The 20036-nt window shown below is 32.1% G+C and overlaps 2 protein-coding genes across 2 annotated transcripts in view; both read left to right on the top strand.

The window, feature by feature from the left end:
• The window catches only part of LOC126882886 (uncharacterized), a 224021-nt gene extending 213943 nt beyond the window's left edge, over positions 1-10078 (top strand). The window contains exon 9 of the transcript XR_007697420.1: positions 10022-10078. The gene's annotated coding sequence lies outside the window, so the exon portion shown is untranslated. The remainder of the gene's footprint in view (positions 1-10021) is intronic.
• LOC126882885 (gastrin/cholecystokinin type B receptor) overlaps positions 1-20036 on the top strand; it is a 457238-nt gene that overhangs the window by 145801 nt on the left and 291401 nt on the right. The gene's annotated exons all lie outside the window — the stretch shown is intronic.

Raw genomic sequence — 20036 nt, forward strand, 5'->3', positions numbered from 1 at the left:
ACTTGGAGATATTAATATTGCTTCGTCTGCATAGCAGATTATTTTAAGTTGTTTTTCTCCCATTTGGTATCCTTTTTTAGTTCTTAGGTGTTATCCTAGTTATATTCCTGAAAGCAAATTTGTTACTCTCACTGATTTAATGAGCGCATTTCTTTGAGTAAAACAGCCATATACAACTCACGCTATATTTCTCAACACGAAATATTCTTATCTACAAGCTCAACAATAAGATATTTCCTTCATCTTAGTGCCTTCCCATATGGTAACAAGTGGCAATAAGGAAAGAATTCCCTGGCAAAAAATGCATTAGAAGACCAAAATATTGTTATGTATTTGTACTACAAAATCGATATTACGTACGTCAAAATTTTTGACGTAAGAGAACTGTCAAAGCATTAGAATGTGACTTTTCGTTACTGCCATGTTTATTATAAACATGGCAATAATGAAAAGTCACATTCTAATGTTTTGACAGTTCTCTTACGTCAAAAATTTTGACCTACGTAATATCGCTTTTGTAGTAAAAATACTATATCATAAATCAAACACTGTAATGGGTAGTTCTTTCGGTCCACAGACTCAGTCAAACGCAGGTTTAATTAAAATAAAAATATATTCTTTTATCCCAGTATAAAAATCAAGTATTACGAAGAGTGGGCAGAAAAAGAGATTTGATGTATACCATTAAAAGGAGAAAGTTAGAATATCTCGGACACATAATGAGAAACGGCACTAAATACAGATTACTGAAGGTAATTCTTCAAGGTAAAGTATTCGGAAAGCGAGGAATTGGGAGAAGAAGAATATCATGGTTAAATAACTTGAGGAAATGGTTCTCCACAACAATAACTAATCTATTTAAAGCATCAGTTAATAAAATAATTATAGCCAGAATGATCGCCAATATTCGAAACGAATAGCCACTAAAAGAAGATAAAAATGAAAATAGCAAAATAAAAATAATATTCTAATCTTCGTTCTGTTTCGAAGGAAGCCCCCTTGGCGGTTATGTTTAAAAGAAAAACAAACTTGTATCTACTAATTACAAAACACTTTAGCAATGTACAAGAGGCATCCATTCAGTACATGATTGCCAGTGATTCCTCGATTCGAAATCAAGTTATTATATCTAGAGACTGGAAAATATGCACTAAAAAATGTCTAAAATATGCATGCAATATGCATTTTAAAACAAGCTGAATATGCACAATTAACATGCAAATATGCATTTATATATGCACTTATTTTTATATGAATAATTTTATGGTTTACGTTAAATACATAAATAAATAAAAAATAATAAAAATAAATAAATAGGTTTGAATTTAAACCAAATTGTATTATTATTTCTTAATATATTTTTTTAACTTCAGGTTTTGTGACAAATAAAACGGCAAAATATTTTATTTTGACCACAAGATAAATAAGAGTACAATAAAATAAATGTACATATTTTTATTGTTACAATATTGATTCATATTTTCTAAACTAATATTATAAAAAGAGTACAATAAAACAAATTTACATATTTTTATTGTTACAATAAATAATCATATATTGATTCATATTTTCTAAACTAATATTATGTCTTCTATCTGTTAATATTTGTTTATAGGCAGAAAAAGATCTCTCAACGTCACAAGATGTAATTGGGGCATATTTAAACTTTGCTATTAGAGACGGATCCATATTAATATTTTCATCGAAGTTTCCAAAATTGATTATATTATTTATTGAACGCAATAAAGTGAAACCCTCATTTTTGTTTAAAACGTCATCAAGTTTATCTTTAATTTTTACTCCAATTTCCCCATTCAGATTTGTTATTTTCTGTTTAACCGAATCAACAATAGACATACTATTGTGAAGACATAAATTTTGAGCCTCTAATTTTGTAATTGAACTTTCAATGATATCGAAATTCGATTTTATATACAACAATTGATTTTTAATAGACTTTTCTTTAAAAATATTTTGACAGTTATCAATAGCGGTACAAGTCGGATCAAAACTTGAAATAACGCTTTTGATGTCGTCGTAGTGTTCAGATAAAAATATAGCACTTTTAAGCCAAGTTCCCCATCTGGTTAATACTGGTTCTGGTGGTAAAGGAATATCGGGAAGCATCTCCCTATATACCTGTACACGTAGTGGTGCTTTCAGAAATACTTTTTTTACATTATTTATTAAGGTGTTTACATTGGGAAATTCAATTCTAACTTTCTCTGCAACTCTGTTTAGGCCGTGCGCCAAACATGTACAGTGAATTAAATTAGGGAAAAAGATTTTAAGATTGGATGCAGCTTTCATCATATATGAGGCGGCATCACTAAGCATTAATAATATTTTTTCAAATGGTACTTGATCAGGTAAAAAAAAATTTGTTAGGGATTCGTTAACAAATCTAGCTATTGTAGCATAGTTTGTTTTTTCCAAACATTTTACACTAATTAAGTATGAGTTTTTAAAATCGCCAGAGTCGTTAAGAACTCCAACAATTAGATTCGCAATTTGTCGACCCTTTGTATCCGTTGTTTCGTCGACGGAAATCCAAAGATAATCGGCTTTTAACTGATTTTTAATACTCGTCATCACATCTTTGTAACATGCACTGACATATTTTTTCCGAAGAGTTGAAGAACTTGGTATTTGAGCTGGTTTATCTTTAATCTTGCAATAAGTTTTTAAAAAGTTTTGACACGATTTATGTTCTAACTTGTGCAGAGGGATATTGCAGTTCAAAAAAAAATGGCATAAATCCTTTGCAAAGGTTTCTTGCCCAACTGACGTATTCTGAATCTGCAAACTGTTCTGTAGAATCTGCTGGCGAGGTTTATTATCATTTTTTGATAGCTTAGTTTGGTGAAGTGAAGTTTTTATGTGTTGAACTACTTGGAATTTCTTTTGACATGGAATCTGGAATATAATGATAATGATGTTTTAGATGTTTTCGTAAATAGATACCTACATTAAAATGATCAAACTTTTTAAACCTCCCCCAATTTTTTTTTATTTCTCAAAGTGAAATTGAAATCGTCAAACAATAAAGTACAGTCAGTGTACCGTAGTATACAGGGTGGGCCACTCTCAACACCTCGCTCTGTATAAGCCAAACCGTTGCGAACTTTAAAAAACAGTTTTTGAAGAAATGGGACGGTTTGTCATTTTAGAATAGACAGACACATAGATGTGCAAAGAAGTTTGATAAGTTTAAAAATCTATTGAAGTGGAGAACTTACCTTTTTATCACAAATGGTGCAAAACATACTTTCACTGTCGATAACTTTTAGATGATTGTTACTTCCAATCCAACTTCTGAGAAGACTTGATTTTTCCCTTGCTACTTTAGGCATTTTCACAATAATAATAAAATGATTTTTTTACACAGTATAGTCAATAACTTGCAATCACAAAAGTTGAATAATCGGCGATTGATTTAAGACTAACCATTCATAAAATAAAATAATCTATCCTACCCTTAAAACAGTGTTGCCAACTCGACCAATATAGTATTTGCCAAACCTCACAAGAATGATGGAATGATCAGTTCAACAGTAGGTATTCCATTATCAACTAATAAAAAATCCCTATAGCAAGCATAACCCAGTACAGATAAATTATTTGTTTTAAAAAATGCTGAAACATGATCCTGTAGTTAATAGTAATCTCATGGTCCACAGACATAAGTACTAATATAAACATTATTGAAGGCGAAGGGATTTGCTGATGTAGGTGTGTATGTGTGAATGGTTAAACATTTTTTGTTAGGAATCAGATTTGACTCACTGATATCAGTTTCAAGTTCCTGTGAGAGAGTTCCTAAGTTGTTTTAGTAATTGTAAGGCCAACATAAAAATTTGTTCTGAATTAGAAGATTTTCGATTTTTACTAAATAATTTTTATATTATTTAATATGCTAGAAAATATGCTATATGCTAAACAAGAAATAAATAAGCTAAACAACACAAAAATATGCCAAATCTAGCATAAAATAAGCTAAATTGGCAACGCTGCCTTAAAATTTCGTTTTGGTTGGTTTTCCCAGAATAATTCATAGTTGGCCGACACCAGCAGAAAATACAGGTAATATTTGTAATGTTATTCAAAATATAATCGGTATTTACTTAGGTAATTTGTAAATTCTGAGAAGTCTATAAATCTTAAATATCCGGATAATGATACCTGCAGCTATAAATAACGCCCATTATGTTTATGGGTACAACAACAAAGGAGCTTAACAGCAAAATATTTACTTTCACATTTTATTTTAATGGATGTTGATGTTACTAATATATACCTTATTTTTAAATGGGGTAGAGTAAATTCCCATCAAAATATGCATTTATATGCTCTTAAATCTCCAAATATGCAAGGCATATGCATTTATGAAAAACATGAGAAATATGCAGCATATATATGCATATGCATTTTGCATATAATCCAGTCTTTAATTATATCTACACACATACATACAAGCCCCCAAACTAGAGGTGGGAGTAAACGCTCAGTGCGTGATTACAAAAAATGTCGCGAGCAATTCTTCAACTCAGAATGGCTCCGCGGCTGACTTCGATCCAATTCATCATCAGCGTCATTAGTTTTCTGGTTTATTTTATGAGCCAGAGCCTTTTAAACAATTAAATTTTATATAACAATTTTTTTACCATCCGGAATGAAATCCACCTTTGAAATTCGGAACAGCCAAAAAACATAAGAAGTACTTGGATTTGCCCATCAGAATTGAAAAGGCCATGGTGATCTAGCTGGCGCCTAGACTAAAAGAAAACCAGAGGAAAACGATTTTTCTTCTCGAATATTATCCGCTATCCCGTTGATAAAATAATACTCCATTCATTATAATCATCAAGGGGTACCACAAGGTTCAGTATTGGGTCCTCTACTTTTCCTCATCTTTATTAATGACATCACTAGCTTAAAAATCGAGGAAAAAGTTTTTCTTTTTTCTGATTATACCAGTATCAGTTGGAGCAACTCAAATATCGCAACTCTTCATGCTACTATAACTTATGATCTACTCACAATAAAATCCTGGTCCGATTCAAATTTACTCTCTTTTATCGTAGATAAAGGAGCTCTTCAACCCTTACCCCTTCATAACAGCCAGATCAGTATCGTTGATTCTGTAAAGCTTCTTGGTATTTTTTTAGATAGCAACCTTAAATGGTCCCTTAATATTGATGTGTTAAGCAAGAAACTATCCTCAGCTTGCTTTGCAATAAGATCTGTTTCGAAGGAAATGAATTTAGCCTCTTCCAAAATAACATATTTTTCTTTGTTCTAGTGCCATCTTCGATATGGTCTCCCTTTTTGGGGTTCTGGTACGGCTGCTCAATCCGGTGTTATTTTTAAATTACAAAAAGAGCAATAAGATATATGTTTGGCTATAGAAGAACAACATATTGCAGTAGCTACTTCAAAGATCACAGGATTCTAACACTACCTTCTTTATATATTTTAGAAACTGTTTGCTTAATTCGTTAACATCTACATGTCTTTCCAGCAAGACCTAGACATGACTATTCCACCAGAAATTCTACCTTTGACATCTATTTACCGATCCCGTCCAGTGAGTTAGTAAAGAAATCTATATTATATTCTGCAAAAAAACTTTACAACCATCTCCCTCTACGACTTAACATCTTTCCCCAAGTTCCGTAAAATGACTAAAGCCTATTTATCTGAAAGACCATATTATTCAATAGCAGAGTTTCTTAACCAATAACTAAGAAAGTACAGTATGTATTCTTATTTTTATAAGTAGAATCTAAATCTATATTTGAGTGTCATATGCAGTAGCTTAACTTAACTTATTAAATTTCTTAAGGTAGATTATGCAATTTGCAAATTTTTTTTAAATTTTGCAATAGATTGTTACTGTTTTTTGTTTCACTTCATTATATTTTATTTATATCATTTTAGTAAATTGTATTTGTTATTTGTTATTGTTCTTATTTATGATTCTTATAAGCTTTGTCTATAAAATTGTTAAACTTTTCATGATAATTAAGCATATTCCTATTTTATTCTATTCTAATTTCATAATATACCAAACGAACTAGCTTGAGTTGAAATGGTAAAATAATTTGTTCGTAATTCAAACAAATGTCAGCCTTGACATCTTGAAGTGGAGAATCCACTTATGAGAACATTCCAATTGGATTACGGTAAAATTGCTCTTTAAACGTGTTATCTGTATGGATGTTAAGGTCTCTTCGTGAAAATAAAAGAAAAATAAATTTCCACCTGTTTTTTTTCTGGGATTTTGTTCATCTGGTGTTTAATTAGATAAAAGTATAAAACAAAATAAACAAAGATAAAAAGTTCTCTAAGCTTATAGGTATTTCAAACGACTGACCCGATTACAATGAAATTTTGTAAAAGTATTGTTTGGTCTAACTTAAAAGCATAGGCGCAAAATTTAGGCTCCAATTCTTTTTAAATGCATTCATTTTTTTTCGAATCCTGAGAAAACTAATAAATATTTTTAAAAAAATTTAAATTCTGAATGAAAAACTACATTATTACCGAGGGCCGAAAGTCTCTAAGAATAAACAAAATGTTTCTTTTGAGTGAGATATTTGAAATTAAAAATCACACTAAATTTTCCCTTTTTTTACCCTTGTAACTTAATAAAATATATATTATAGAATTTTTTTGGGGACTTTCGACTCTCGGTAATAACGTAATCTTTCATTCTGCGTTTAAATTTCTCAAAAACACTTATTAGTTTTCTCCGGATTTGAAAAATATTAATGCATATAAATGGCATTGTTGCCGAACGTTCACACAAAGTCGATTAACAAGATAGGTTTTCGAATAAAAAAAAAATGTTACCATTGTTACAATACTTAATTTTACTGCATATTTAAGTTTATTTTAAAACTTGTTTTCATTTCAAAGCATTAACAAATAGTTTTAGTTTCTATTCATATTTTTTAATGCGTTAAAATTGGGAAAATTATTGAGAAATTCGAACGAAACTTTTACTTTCTGAAAACCATTGAACTACCGGAGCTAAGATGGCCGAGGGGGATCTATCAAGTTGCATCTCATTACCCGCCTGTCCAGTAGGTATGGTAAAATTCCAACAAAGATTAGTTTCCAATACTCATAATAGGAGTAGAACTAATAAAAATAATAAATAATCATTTCGTTGTCAACCGAACGAGCGCCGTCTTACTTTAGTTAGTTCAGAGAGCGCAAAAAGCACTCTAACTAGTTTCTACCCTTATTAGGGTTTCTTCAGAGAGCGTATATTTGATTCTCATTGAACAACTAAAATTGATGCCGTCAGCCTCGATCCACAAACGAAAGATCATGATGACGTGGATGCCGTGGCGGCATCTGCTAAATACGAACGGGGCAACGAGGAAACCCTAATAAGTGCAGAAACTAGTTCGAGTACTTTTGACACTTTCTGAACTAACTAAAGTAAGAGCGCTCTTGTTTCGGTTCACAACGAAATGATTATTTATTATAGAGAAATTACTTATTTATATTTTAGATAAAATAATATTCAAATAATTTAATTAATAATATTTTTAAATTAAACATATTATGTGCGTGTAATCTATTAATAAGTAATTCACTTAAATGGAAGTGTTTTAAAGCAATCAATTAACGCTCACTGATCAAAAATGGACAATTTAAACTAATTATGTAATTGAAAGATCAATAACACATGAATAGTGCACTCTAGAATGGTATGTAGCTGAATTTTAATTACGTAATTGGCAACCAATTATTGCTCTCTATCCTGTTTGTATCGATTAACTCTCACTTGAGTTTGATATTTCGTCGACAACACTATACAAACAATATTGAAAATCCTTTTGGCAATGGTATCTGTATTTACTGAATTGGCATCTACCAACTACCATGCTTGTATATGGTTTCAGCAAAAAAGGATGTAAAAATACAAGTATATATCAATAGAAACAAAGAATCTTATATAAAAAAGAAGGAAGCTGAACGAAGAAGGCAAAAGGAAACCTATAGAATATGTAGAAATCAATAAAATAAATAAAAATAAATAAGCAAAATAGAAGAAGTAATACAGAACAACAAGAATATGAAACGCTTAAGACCGAAACTAGGCAGATTTGAATTAAACAAAGTAAAAGGCTCAAACCGAGTAGAGACAAACATTAAAGACGACATCACAAATATAATCCACCATTCCACAAATTATATAAAACACAAAAGGAACCACCAGAAGAAATTAAAACAAACTTAAGACTAAAATAAAAAATGTCAAATCAGAGCTACATCCAGAAATAAGCAAATCAGAAATAAAGAAGGCATTGAAAAAAATGAAAACAACGAATCGTCTGGAAAAGACGGAATAACTGCAGAGATGCTGAAATATGATGAAAAGGTGGTAATTAATACTCTCAATTCCCTATTTAACAAAGTACTAAAAGAAAAAAGAATCCCAAACAACTTGAATGAATCCTTAACCATTATGCTACAAAATAGCTACACATTACCGTAATCCGTAACCATTATCCTACACAAGAAAGGGGACAAAGCAGAATATAAAAAAACTACCATCCTATAAGACTCCTCAATGTAATGTATAAACTCCTAACAAAAATATTAACTAATAAATTGACGACAAAGTTTGACGGATACCAGTAGAAAGAAAAAGCTGGTTTTAGAAAGAGATTGAGCACAAGTGACCATTTATTAAGTATGAAAATCCTTATAGAACGAGCAAATGAATACCACATTCCTCTACATATAGCGTTCATAGTCCTCGAAAGGGTTCAGACAGTGTCAAACATTGGGCGGGCAGTAAAAAGTTCTTTGATTTACAGCAGAATTGACCACAGATACAGACCTAATAGCTATTATATCTTCTTCTTTAAGTTCCATCTTCTATCGAAGGTTGGAAATCATCATGGCAATGCGGACCCTGTTGACTGCCGCTCTAAATATCTCTGCACTACTGCATTCGAACCATTCCCGTAAGTTATTAGCCAGGATGTTCTTCGTCTTCCCACATTTCGCTTTCCTCGGATTTTGCCTTGCATAATAAGTTGTAATAATGAGTATTTTTGCCCTCTCATCACATGTCCCAAGTACTCAAGTTTTCGTCTTTTGATAGTTAGTATTATTTCCGGTTGATTTCCTATCCTTCTAGTTACTTCCACGTTCGACATTCTATATATACGTTATATAATATTATATAAAGAGCCTGATTGAAATGTTTCGGTGATATTGTGTCACCCTGTCTCACGCCTCTATTTATTTGTATGGTTTCTGTTCCTTAGAGGCGTGAGCAAGGCCGCCGCTAAAGTGTTGGCCGCCCGTGTGCAACTTAATATTTGCCGGCCCCCCTTCTAACACTTGAGACGTTTCAACATAGCGACGGTTAAACTGCAAAACTTAATTAGTCGATTTTTGGTTCGTTATGACTTTTATACTTTGTTGGTTTATAATTTTACATATCTTTTAAACTACGAAAGCTTGTAAGTCAATATAAAAATTTAGCTAATAAATACCATTAAATTTTAATATTGACTTACAAGCTTTGGCAGTTAAAAAGAAATACAAAATTATAAACCAACAAAGTATAAAAGTCATGCAAATCAAAAATCGACTTACGAGGTTTTGCAGTTTAACCGTCCGTCGATAGGTATTTTACTAGTATTTAAAGAAATGTGTAGGATACCGTAACGCGTATATAAATAATAATTGCTCTGATCACGACGTTACTTTTAGACCTGGATCACGCATACCAAAAAAAGTTATTATTTTTATGTCAATAATAATATACAGAAATTCAATCTTGCACTAATACCTACATGTGTAAGTTTTGTTTACAAGACTACTTACAACATTCGGCATGCTTAATTGTTTAATATATTTAAATATGTAAGCCTAGATGTAAGCCTATATAAGCGTACAAAAAAAAGTTGATTAATAGCTGAAAATTTGTTAATAGCTTAACGGTGTCTAGTCGGACAAATTTTGATGTATGGGGACACTGGAACAGGGGAAGTTTTAATTGTGGAACAGGTTAAAAATTTGGAACGTCAGACTACGAAAACGTTTCAATATGATATAACTTCCAATTGATTTGTTACAATTGCATTAAACTCTCAGAGAACGCAAAAATCAGACTGGTGTTTATCACCAACCGGGCATTTTAATGACTGGAACACGAAGAATATGTTAAATGACAGGAATCATGTTGGTTAGTAATATCAGTCTGATTTTTGCATGAGAGTTTAATGAAAGGGTAACAAATCAATTGGATGTTCTGTCCGACAAAATACATAGGACGTTTTCGTAATCTGACATTCCAAATTTTTAAACTGTTCCAGAGTTAAAACTTCCCCTGTTCCAGTGTTCCCGTACATCAAAGTTTGCCCGACTAGACACCGTTAAGCCATTAACAAATTGTCAGCTTGCTATTAATCAAATTTTTTCGTACGGGGGATCCAGGACTATTTGAAATACGGTAGTGTGCAAAAGAAAAGGCCTATACTACTATATGTATATTATTTACAAACAAAATCGTTTATCCAAAGCGTGTATAAAATCATTAACTTCTCAACTTAGACTGAACTACTATAACCCATCTATAACCATACATAAGCATAAAGAAACAATATTTTAACAGAGCAACCATCGAGTAATAAAAATGATTTTTTTAAACCATCGAGTAATAAAAAAGACTTTTTTAATACTCAACGAGAGCAACTTAACAAGCACTTATCCAAATTCTCGGAAAGTATCCTATTGTCGTATCGTACTCTCTTAATAAATCATAAAGGTTCAGAATTTGAAAAAATCGCATATGAACCACATATGTAGATAAAAATATCAACGTCCGAAAGCCGCCAGCCACTTTGAATTAAAAAGCATTCCCGGCAGGGGTGTAGTCGCAAATTAAGCAGTAGGTGCCGGAACGCTATGACTTTGTGATATTAAGCACTTGTCGGTACAGCGGTCAGTTTTCCACGGGGTTTGAGGAACCCAAAAAAGCAGTACCGGAATGGCGTTCCGGTGCGTTCTGGCTCCACTACACCACTGATTCCCGAGACTACTTTATGACAACAGCTGCAAAAGGGCATTTTATATAATAAATAACATTTTCTGGCATTTTTGTTCAGATTGTTTGGAATATTAGAGTTTATAGAAATATCTGAATCATTACTATATATTTAATTTTTTGAATTTATTTTCGTTTTAAAAAAAGTATTATCATCAGTGGCCTGCTTTTGGCTGCCCCTATAATCGGCCGCCCGTGTGCGATGCACACTTCGCACACATGGTAGCGGCGGCCCTGGACGTGAGACACGGTGACACAATATCACCGAAACTTTTTAATCAGGCTCTTCAAGATAGTTTTAAAAGATTAGAATGGGAAGAAAAAGGTTTAAAAATCAGTATAAAAATCAGTGAACCATCTAAGGTACGCTGATGACATCGTGGTGATAACCGATAAAAAATAAGAATTGTTTGAAATTAGGAAAGAACTGGACATAGAAGCTGAAAAGATAGGCCTTAATATGAAATACAGCCAGACCAAAATTGTAACAAATACAGATGAGGACATCACAATGAGGATCGGACAAGAGATCTTTGGCTACCATTTTAGCTATGGTGACTTTATTGACAGCAGAATATTGATTTAGTCGATATTTTCCATTACATTTTTCAGCCATAATGTCCTTCTTCTACCAGGAACACGTTTACCTTGGAACTTTCTCTAAATGATCAAATGTAACATCATATTTTTCAGTGTGTCTCGTAATGTGACCGAAGTAAACTTTTACCTTTGAAACTTTTCTAGTTGAAATATTATAAATTTATATCCAATATGCAAGAAAACCGTTGTTTAAAATCTTGTCAAACCCATTTACTTCATAGTTCTTAAGATTGAGTTAGTAAATTGAGTTGGAAAGTTCTAACAAAAGGCAAGCTGGAAACTATTTGTCGCTTAATGATAAGTATTTAACTAATCTTGGAGTAATGCGCAAGAATGTTAGTAATTTGCATATGTATACTTGGCATGAGGTTAATATTATGTACCTTAGTTAAGTTATCCAAAAACTTATAAATGAAAATTCTATGATTTAAAAAATATAACATGTCATGATCATGTTTACAGAATACAGATAATGTACGATGGAAGAATAACTGAAATATTTTATAGTGTAGGAAACAGAGGTTCAACCTCGCAAAATGGACACAAGTCTGGTTTCATTTTTTTTTTCTGGTATATCAAGGGATGCTTATTATGAGACTAACTTTTTCTTAAAAAATTTCGCCGCGAAACCCCCCTTTTCGTCCTTTTAAAGGGGGTAAGTTGTGGTTTTTGCGAAACGTAGCCCTTCCTGTACGTTTTGCAAAAAATTTACTTAAAAGTAAAATGAAGAGGACTATATACTATTTATTTCTTGATAGCATTTGTCTATCACCTACTGTTTAGCGGGGGCGGCGCCCCAAATATGACAAATTTTAAAAAAAGATGTTTAAAAAAAATTGTTTCCCTAACTGTAATGAAAATTAAGAAGAAACCCTGCGGCAATTAATCACAAATAAGTGGCTGATTTTTTGGTATAGGTTTCATTTAAGGAAAATTGCAAATTTTTTAATTACAGGGTGTTACATTTTAAAAAACCCTTTTTTATACCATCTGAACCGCCTATGCTAGAGTAAAAAAACTTTCAGCGATTATCCATATACTAGTGTTATTTACAAATTTGTATAATGCAACCCCATATTTTCCCCGGAACTACCCCAAAAAAGAGGAGAATTAATAAAGAAAATAATCAAAAATTGATTTTGGGCCACCACTGGTAATGAGAAAATCGTCAAAACATGCTCTCCAAGGGACAGGGGTAGTTTCTGCAGTTTATTTTCAAGGATAGGGGTAGTTTCCGCTAGGGATGGCGGTTTTTGACAAAACACCGGTTTTCCGTTATACGGTTTTTTTGCTTACGGTATAACCTGGCGGTTATAACCGGCCAAAAAAAACCGGTTATTCCAAAAACCGGTTTTCTTTAATTTTTGCTTTTAGTCGACTACTGGCTCGGTTGTACGCTGTTCTGTCAACAGGGGCTTGCGTGCGTTGTAATCTAGCTCTTGATTTTTGTTTACGAGCTATAAGTTCCTTCACTTCTTTAGGTACAGAAATGTCTTTCTTTTGGATGGTGGGACGAGGAGTGGCTTGTTGTACTCATTCTATTAGGAAGTCATTAAAAGTTGTAATCGCCCCTTCGACTTCATTGGGTTCCTTTAGTCTGATGTCGAGTTTTATTTCTTGTTCAATTCTGGTACGATATTCTTCCCATTTGGTTTTCTTATTATGTAGTCTTGTGGGAGTTTTTCTATGTAACGCTGCCGTTCCTATTGAAGCTATTTTCGGAGAGTGGTCAGAAGAAAGATCATAGTTTGGTATTACGTCTAAGTAAGGAGCTGGTAACCCATTTGTCACAAAAAAGTCAAGCAAGTCAGGAGTTTTAGCAGGATCAGTTGGCCAGTAAGTTGGAGTTCCTGTTGACAGGTATGCGTAATGTTTCCTTGGATCACTGATGCCAATTCTCTACCTTTGTTTGTTATAAGCCTAGACCCCCATAAAGTGTGTTTGCTATTTTAATCACCGCCCGCAATAAATTTGGATCCTAGTGTATCGAAAAAATCACTGAAATATTCCTTTTTAATGTTGTGTCGTGGTGGACAATAGACGGCGTCAACTTTTAGATTACATGAGTCCATGCAGACGTTGACAGTTGTGGCTTGTAGAAAATTTTCAGCATATTTTTTCATTTCATGGTGCTTTATTGTGTTTTTTATGAGGATATTTATTTAAATATTATATAGCGTAAGACTAATATACACATATTGCAATAATATATAATTTAACCCAACCATTTCAACTTATAAAAAATTTCCCAGAATTTTTCAAATGGGATTTAAAAAAAATTTCAACATAAATATTTTACTTAAAAATAAATTGGATAATGCAATTTATCTTTTATTTTTACTACTATCAAAAAAAATTTTATCATGTATTTCTTTTAACATGTTTTTATATTTGTATAATAGGTACATTTTAACTCATTTAATACTTCCTGTATGGGTGTATCGTTTTGAAAACGTAGGAAAATCCTTGGAGATTCGTATTCGTAATCGGTAATTTGATATTCATAATCAGAACATTATTTTTGGTAATCAGAAAAAGTCATTCACCCACTTTCAATGTCAAGAGTCAAGTGCGAAAAATAGATGTTTGCGTCTACTTCAACCAGATCACTTCTTATGTAAATATTATGATTACAAATACCTTTTCAACGAAATATTATAATAAAACTTAATTGTTTCTGGCTGATGTGGGTTTGCACTTTCAGTTTGCTTCTGTATTTATAAAACAAAATTTGAATTATGGTTTTGTTTGGAATAATTACTTGAGAATAATAATTATGATTGGGATAAAAAATAATACCTAACCTAATCCTAATCACCGTAAAAACCTAATAACCGGTATTTACTTTAAAAAGAAAAAACCTGTTATAACCGGGACAAAAAACAACCGGTAAAACCGGTTATTGCGAAGTAAAAAAACCGGTTTTAGGTTAAAACCACTAGGTTTTTCCCATCCCTAGTTTCCGCAGGGATGTTGCAATAATCATATATATTTATGAAAAACCCTATTGATGGAGCAACGTCCATATGTGTCAAAAAGCAAAAAAAAAAATTTTTTCATCCCCCTCTTTATTTATTTTTTTTTTTTGGCTACAGGGGTTGCATCAAGAAATCGATTTTGCTGTCCATGCATGGATAATAATAACGTGCACAAAATGATATACGAAGCATTTTAATAAAGGGCATGGTGTGTGAAGGATTCCAAGAAAATCACTTTGTTTATTAATTCTCCTTTTTTTTTTGGTTGGTTCCGGAAAAAAATGGGTGTGCATTATAGAAATTTATAAATAACACCAATACATGAATAATCGCTGAAAGTTTTTTTACTCTAGCAGAAGCGGTTCAGATCGTATAAAAAGGGGTTTTTTAAATGAAACACCCTGTAATTAAAAAACGGGCAATTGCCCTTAAATGAAGCCTGTACCAAAAAATCAGCCACTTCTATGTGAATAATCTCCCCAGGGTTTCTTCTTAATTTTCATTGCAGTTAGGGAAAAATATACTTTTTTTAAATATCTTTTTTAAAAACTTTTCAAACACATTAAAACTTTTTTCATGGCGTGGTGGGTATAGCACCCAAACATTTTGGCCTAGGGAGGGATAGCTGACTGAATCTGACGCTGTCAGTCCATAGACATTTAGTTCATAGTTTCTTCAGAATTTAAAAAAACATGTCAATTTGTATTGAAAAGGGGGTGAATTTTCATGCAAAATTCGTCCCCCTTTCCCTACACGGCATCAACCCCCAGTTTTTTTAAATATTAAGTGTAGTCGAGTGGTACATCATTTGAAAGGTATTTTTTTTTCTCTAGAGGACCCTCTATTTTTTTTTAATTTGCGGAATAACTTTAAAGATAATTTTGGATTTAACTAATTTATAATAAATTTGTTAAGTCCAAAATTATCTTCAAACTTATTACGTAAATAAAAAATAGAGCGTCGCGTCATTTAGAGAAAAAAATAGCTTTTCAAATGATGAGCCACTCGACAACAGTTGCTATTTAAAAAAAGTGGGGGTCGATGCGGGACAGTAGGGGTTACCTTTAAGGGCATGAATTTTGCATGAACATTCGTACCCCTCCGATTAAAAACTCTGTATACAGTCCAACAGACTGTATACAGAGTGTCATGTTGAGCGAAGTGACTACACCATCTCGTTGCATTGGAATAACAAAGTTTTATCTGCCTCAGGTGTCATTTTTAGTTATCACTGTTTAAAGTTTCTATGATATGTATTTATTTTGCTATAACCGCCACCTGTATGTGTTAAAAATTTAAATTAAAAAAAAATTAATATATTTTTATTAACCGTAAAAGGTTATTCAATAGTTCTGATTTGAGAAATGATTTAAACTTATTTAATAAAGGTTTATCTTCCACATATACACTTGTATAACATTTATTATACAGGGTGTCCCGAAAAGATTGGTCATAAATTATAACACAGATTCTGGGGTCAAAAATAGGTTGATTGAACCTCACTTACCTATATACAATAGTGCACACAAAAAAAGTTACAGCCCTTTGAAGTTACAAAATGAAAATCAATTTTTTTTCATATATCAAAAACTCTTAGAGATTTTTTATTGAAAATAGACATGTGACATTTTTATGGCAGCAACATCTTAAAAAAAAATTAAAGTGAAATTTGTGCACCCCAAAAAAATTTTATGGGGGTTTTGTTCTTTAAACCCCCCAAACTTTTGCGTAGGTTGCAATTAAATTAATATTGTGGCACCATTAGTTAAACACAATGTTTTTAAAACTTTTTTGCCTCTTAGTACTTTTTCGATAATCCAGTGTTTATCGACATATTTTGAATATTTGTCGAATCCACCACATATTTTTATATGGCTTAGTACGATTATAGAGCCCTGTTAATAATCTGAAAATTTATTTATAATTTACATTTTTAGGTATATTTTGAAAAAGAAGCCACATCTCGATAAAAGGTGACTTGTCAAAAAAAGACTAAGAGGCAAAAAAGTCTTAAAAACACTGTGTTTAACTAATGGTATCACAATAATAGTTTAATTGGAAGATACACAAACATTTGGGGGGTTTAAAGGAATAAAACCCCCATAAATTTTTTATGTAAATATATTAACAAAGAAGCCGCAGCTCGATAAAAACTGGCTTATCTAAAAAATACTAGGAGACAAAAAAGTTTTGAAAGCGTTGTGTTTAACTAATGGTACTACAATTATAAATTAATTGCAACGTACACAAAAGTTTGGGAGGGTTTAAGGGAACAAAACCCCCATAAAATTTTTATGGGGTGGACAAAATTCACTGTAGTTTTGTTTTAAGATGTTCCTGCCATAAGAATGTTACATGTTCATTTTCAATAAAAAATCTCTAATAGTTCCCGATATATTGAAAAAAATCGATTTTCATTTTGTAACTTCAAAGGGCTGTAACTTTTTTTATGAGCACATTTGTACTAAAGTAAGTTAGGTTCAATCGAACTATTTTTGACCCCAGAATGTGTGGTATAATTTATGACCAATCTTTTCGGAACACCCTGTATAATAAAATAACTTCAAGTTATTTGATAAAGTCTTATTGTTAACTTATAAACACTTTTAGTTCTTGCAGATAGAACCTTGTAACTTATGTATTTCAGCCACCTATTAATAGATGTCGGTGCTAGTATCATACTAAGGTAAAGAACATAAAATTAAACCAAGTTACATAAAAATCTCAGTTTAGACAAAAATTGCAGATAGAACGTTGTTATTCTGACTCAACGATCTTTCCTTTTTGGCTCACTGCTGTTTCACACTGCATAGTAAAGCTGCGACACTAGTCCTCCCCTTTCGTGCCTATACCACCCTTAGAATATAAAATAAACCAGGAAGGACTACAATGCGAAATGACTTCGAGCCAGGAAGGAGGTTGCAAATGGCGATCAGCTGTCAGATTTGCTTTTTATCTCCAGTGACGTACCTTTGAAAGAGGGAAGAAAAGAAATTCTTAACGATTTTATTACATCTTTGATGTTAAACAAACAGCTATAGATCAAGAGAAAATACGTATTAATATAATATTTTGTTGAAAAGTCCGTTAAATGACATTTTATTATACTAATAACTTTAGTTAGTTGATTGCATATATAGGAGCTTTACCAGATGGTACGCCTATGCACACAGCTGATCCAATACACAAACACCTTCTACCTCGTTGACAAAAACTTATGAGTCATCCACAGACGTTCAAGATGGCCGATTCTGCTAGAAATTTAAGGTGTTGTTGATATATGACAGACTCCTTCCTGTTTATTTTATAGTCTAAGATACCACCACTTAATTTCATGTCAGTTTCTCGATACAATGTCCTAGAAAGAGATACCTCAAAAAACCAGTCCAACATCAGTCCAAGAGACCTTGTAGTCCGGAAGCGCGGAGGGTAAGCTCAGTCTATGTTAATATATACGTCTATGTAGCAACTTGTAAAGCGATAACGATTAATTTCATTAGGGATGCTAATTAGGAGGTGATTTTCACGATTTCTTTACAAAAAAAAAGAAATCAACTTTATTTTGAACGTAACTTGCTTACTTTTCATGCTAGAAACTTTTTTAAAAAAAGAATGTGTGTGTACTTTGTACTCACGTAAGAAGTTATACTTCTATTATATAATTTCAACGAAATAAATATACTTAACCGTTACAATACCAAAAATTAACCAAAACTTAACAATACCAAAAATTAAAAAAAAATGAATATAAATCGTCCGGGATTTGAACCCGCGATCTCTCGATCTCTGGTCCAATGCTATACCGAGCTGTCAAACCCCGTGCTATTGACGTGTCGGATATAATTACACATCACGGTGGCAAATAGATCAAAGTGAAGTATAAAAATAGATATTTTATTATCTTACGCCCGAGGAAGACAAATCCAGAGACACAAAAATTATAATAAAATAATACATTCACTAAAAACACTAATTATTTTTTTAATGACTTATTTGCGCTGATACATACATAATTTGAAAGATTAGCAACGAACTACATACTGTCTGTCTGCGCATGCGCTAGGGAATTATAAAATTTCACCCTCGATCGTAAAGAAGTATAATTTCAAAAACAAAAATAAACCTTTTTTTAATCACTTTAAAAAAGTTTTTCCTAAAAAGTGCTTAATTTTTTGGTTATTTCACGTTGCAATATTCGATTTGGGATTTGACGAATATTTTTCATTTTCAATGAACCTATTTTTCATTAGCTACAACTCTGCTTGTACTGGGTCCAGAGACCTCTTATACTACCACTCTGTCAACCATTTTTATTGTAAATGTTAAAATTACACAAGAATATAAAAAAATAATAAAACATTAATAAACCGCCGTTTTTTCTTAAAAAATAATTTACTGTAGTGTCTAAAAATGTAGCACGTGGTTATGAAAGTACTAAATCCTATCTTTGGATTAAAAATTTTATTACTAAACACATAAATAGTAAACAGCAGGATGTCGTATGCTTTATTAAGTAAACTACACAGAAAAAATCCGTTTAAAGCAACGGATTCTGAGCACGAACAAAATGCTTATTTAGGTAGCAGTATAAATCAAATTTTCCGTCATTTGGTTTTCCGAGTAAACGACGAATTGGAGAATTTTTCATAGCCAATGTAAGAACTTCTGACGGTTTTATGAGTCAACTAGAAATTTACGTGCCGCATAGGTATGTACACAGGCAAATCTATTTTCACATCTGTGTCAGTGGAAAAAGGATCTGTATAAATCAAGGCGGAGTTTCAAAGCTTGTACAGTAACATAATAGAGGTTTTTCTATATGTATCAGGACAGGTAGTTTCAAGCAGTGTTTTTTTAAAGATATTTTTGCTAATCAAAAAAGGGTTGTTTGTTTCATATACAGGTTAATATCAAAACAATAATTCGAGTATAGGGTTATTTTGCACTTTAGTCAACATGTGTACACAGCGAGACAGTCACCAGAAACCGTATTGCTCGTTTAACTAACACTTTGTCTCCTGGTCTATATTTAGCCTTTGGCATCATATTTTGTCTTCCTAATGTATGTTGATCCTGTTAGCAAAGCAACAATATTTTACCCTCTAATTTTCAAAATTGTATTCTTAATAATGTTTATGAGTATTTTTTGAAACTCCAGTTGTGTCGTGGTGATACGTTGTGTATTGTAGTTGCTCTGCTTGCAGCAAACTGCTTGTTTGCTTAAATACTGTTAGTTGACATAGACTCTGTGCCTTGGTCTATTACTATTCATCTGTGTCCCCGTACCTCAGAATGAAATTTTCTACCAATGATTTGGCTATAGTTTCGGCTTGTTTGTTTGGTATTATGTATTCTTCTATGTATTTGCTTAATTC

Source organism: Diabrotica virgifera, chromosome 4 (assembly GCF_917563875.1).
Source record: "Diabrotica virgifera virgifera chromosome 4, PGI_DIABVI_V3a".
Classification (NCBI taxonomy): Eukaryota; Metazoa; Arthropoda; class Insecta; order Coleoptera; family Chrysomelidae; genus Diabrotica; species Diabrotica virgifera.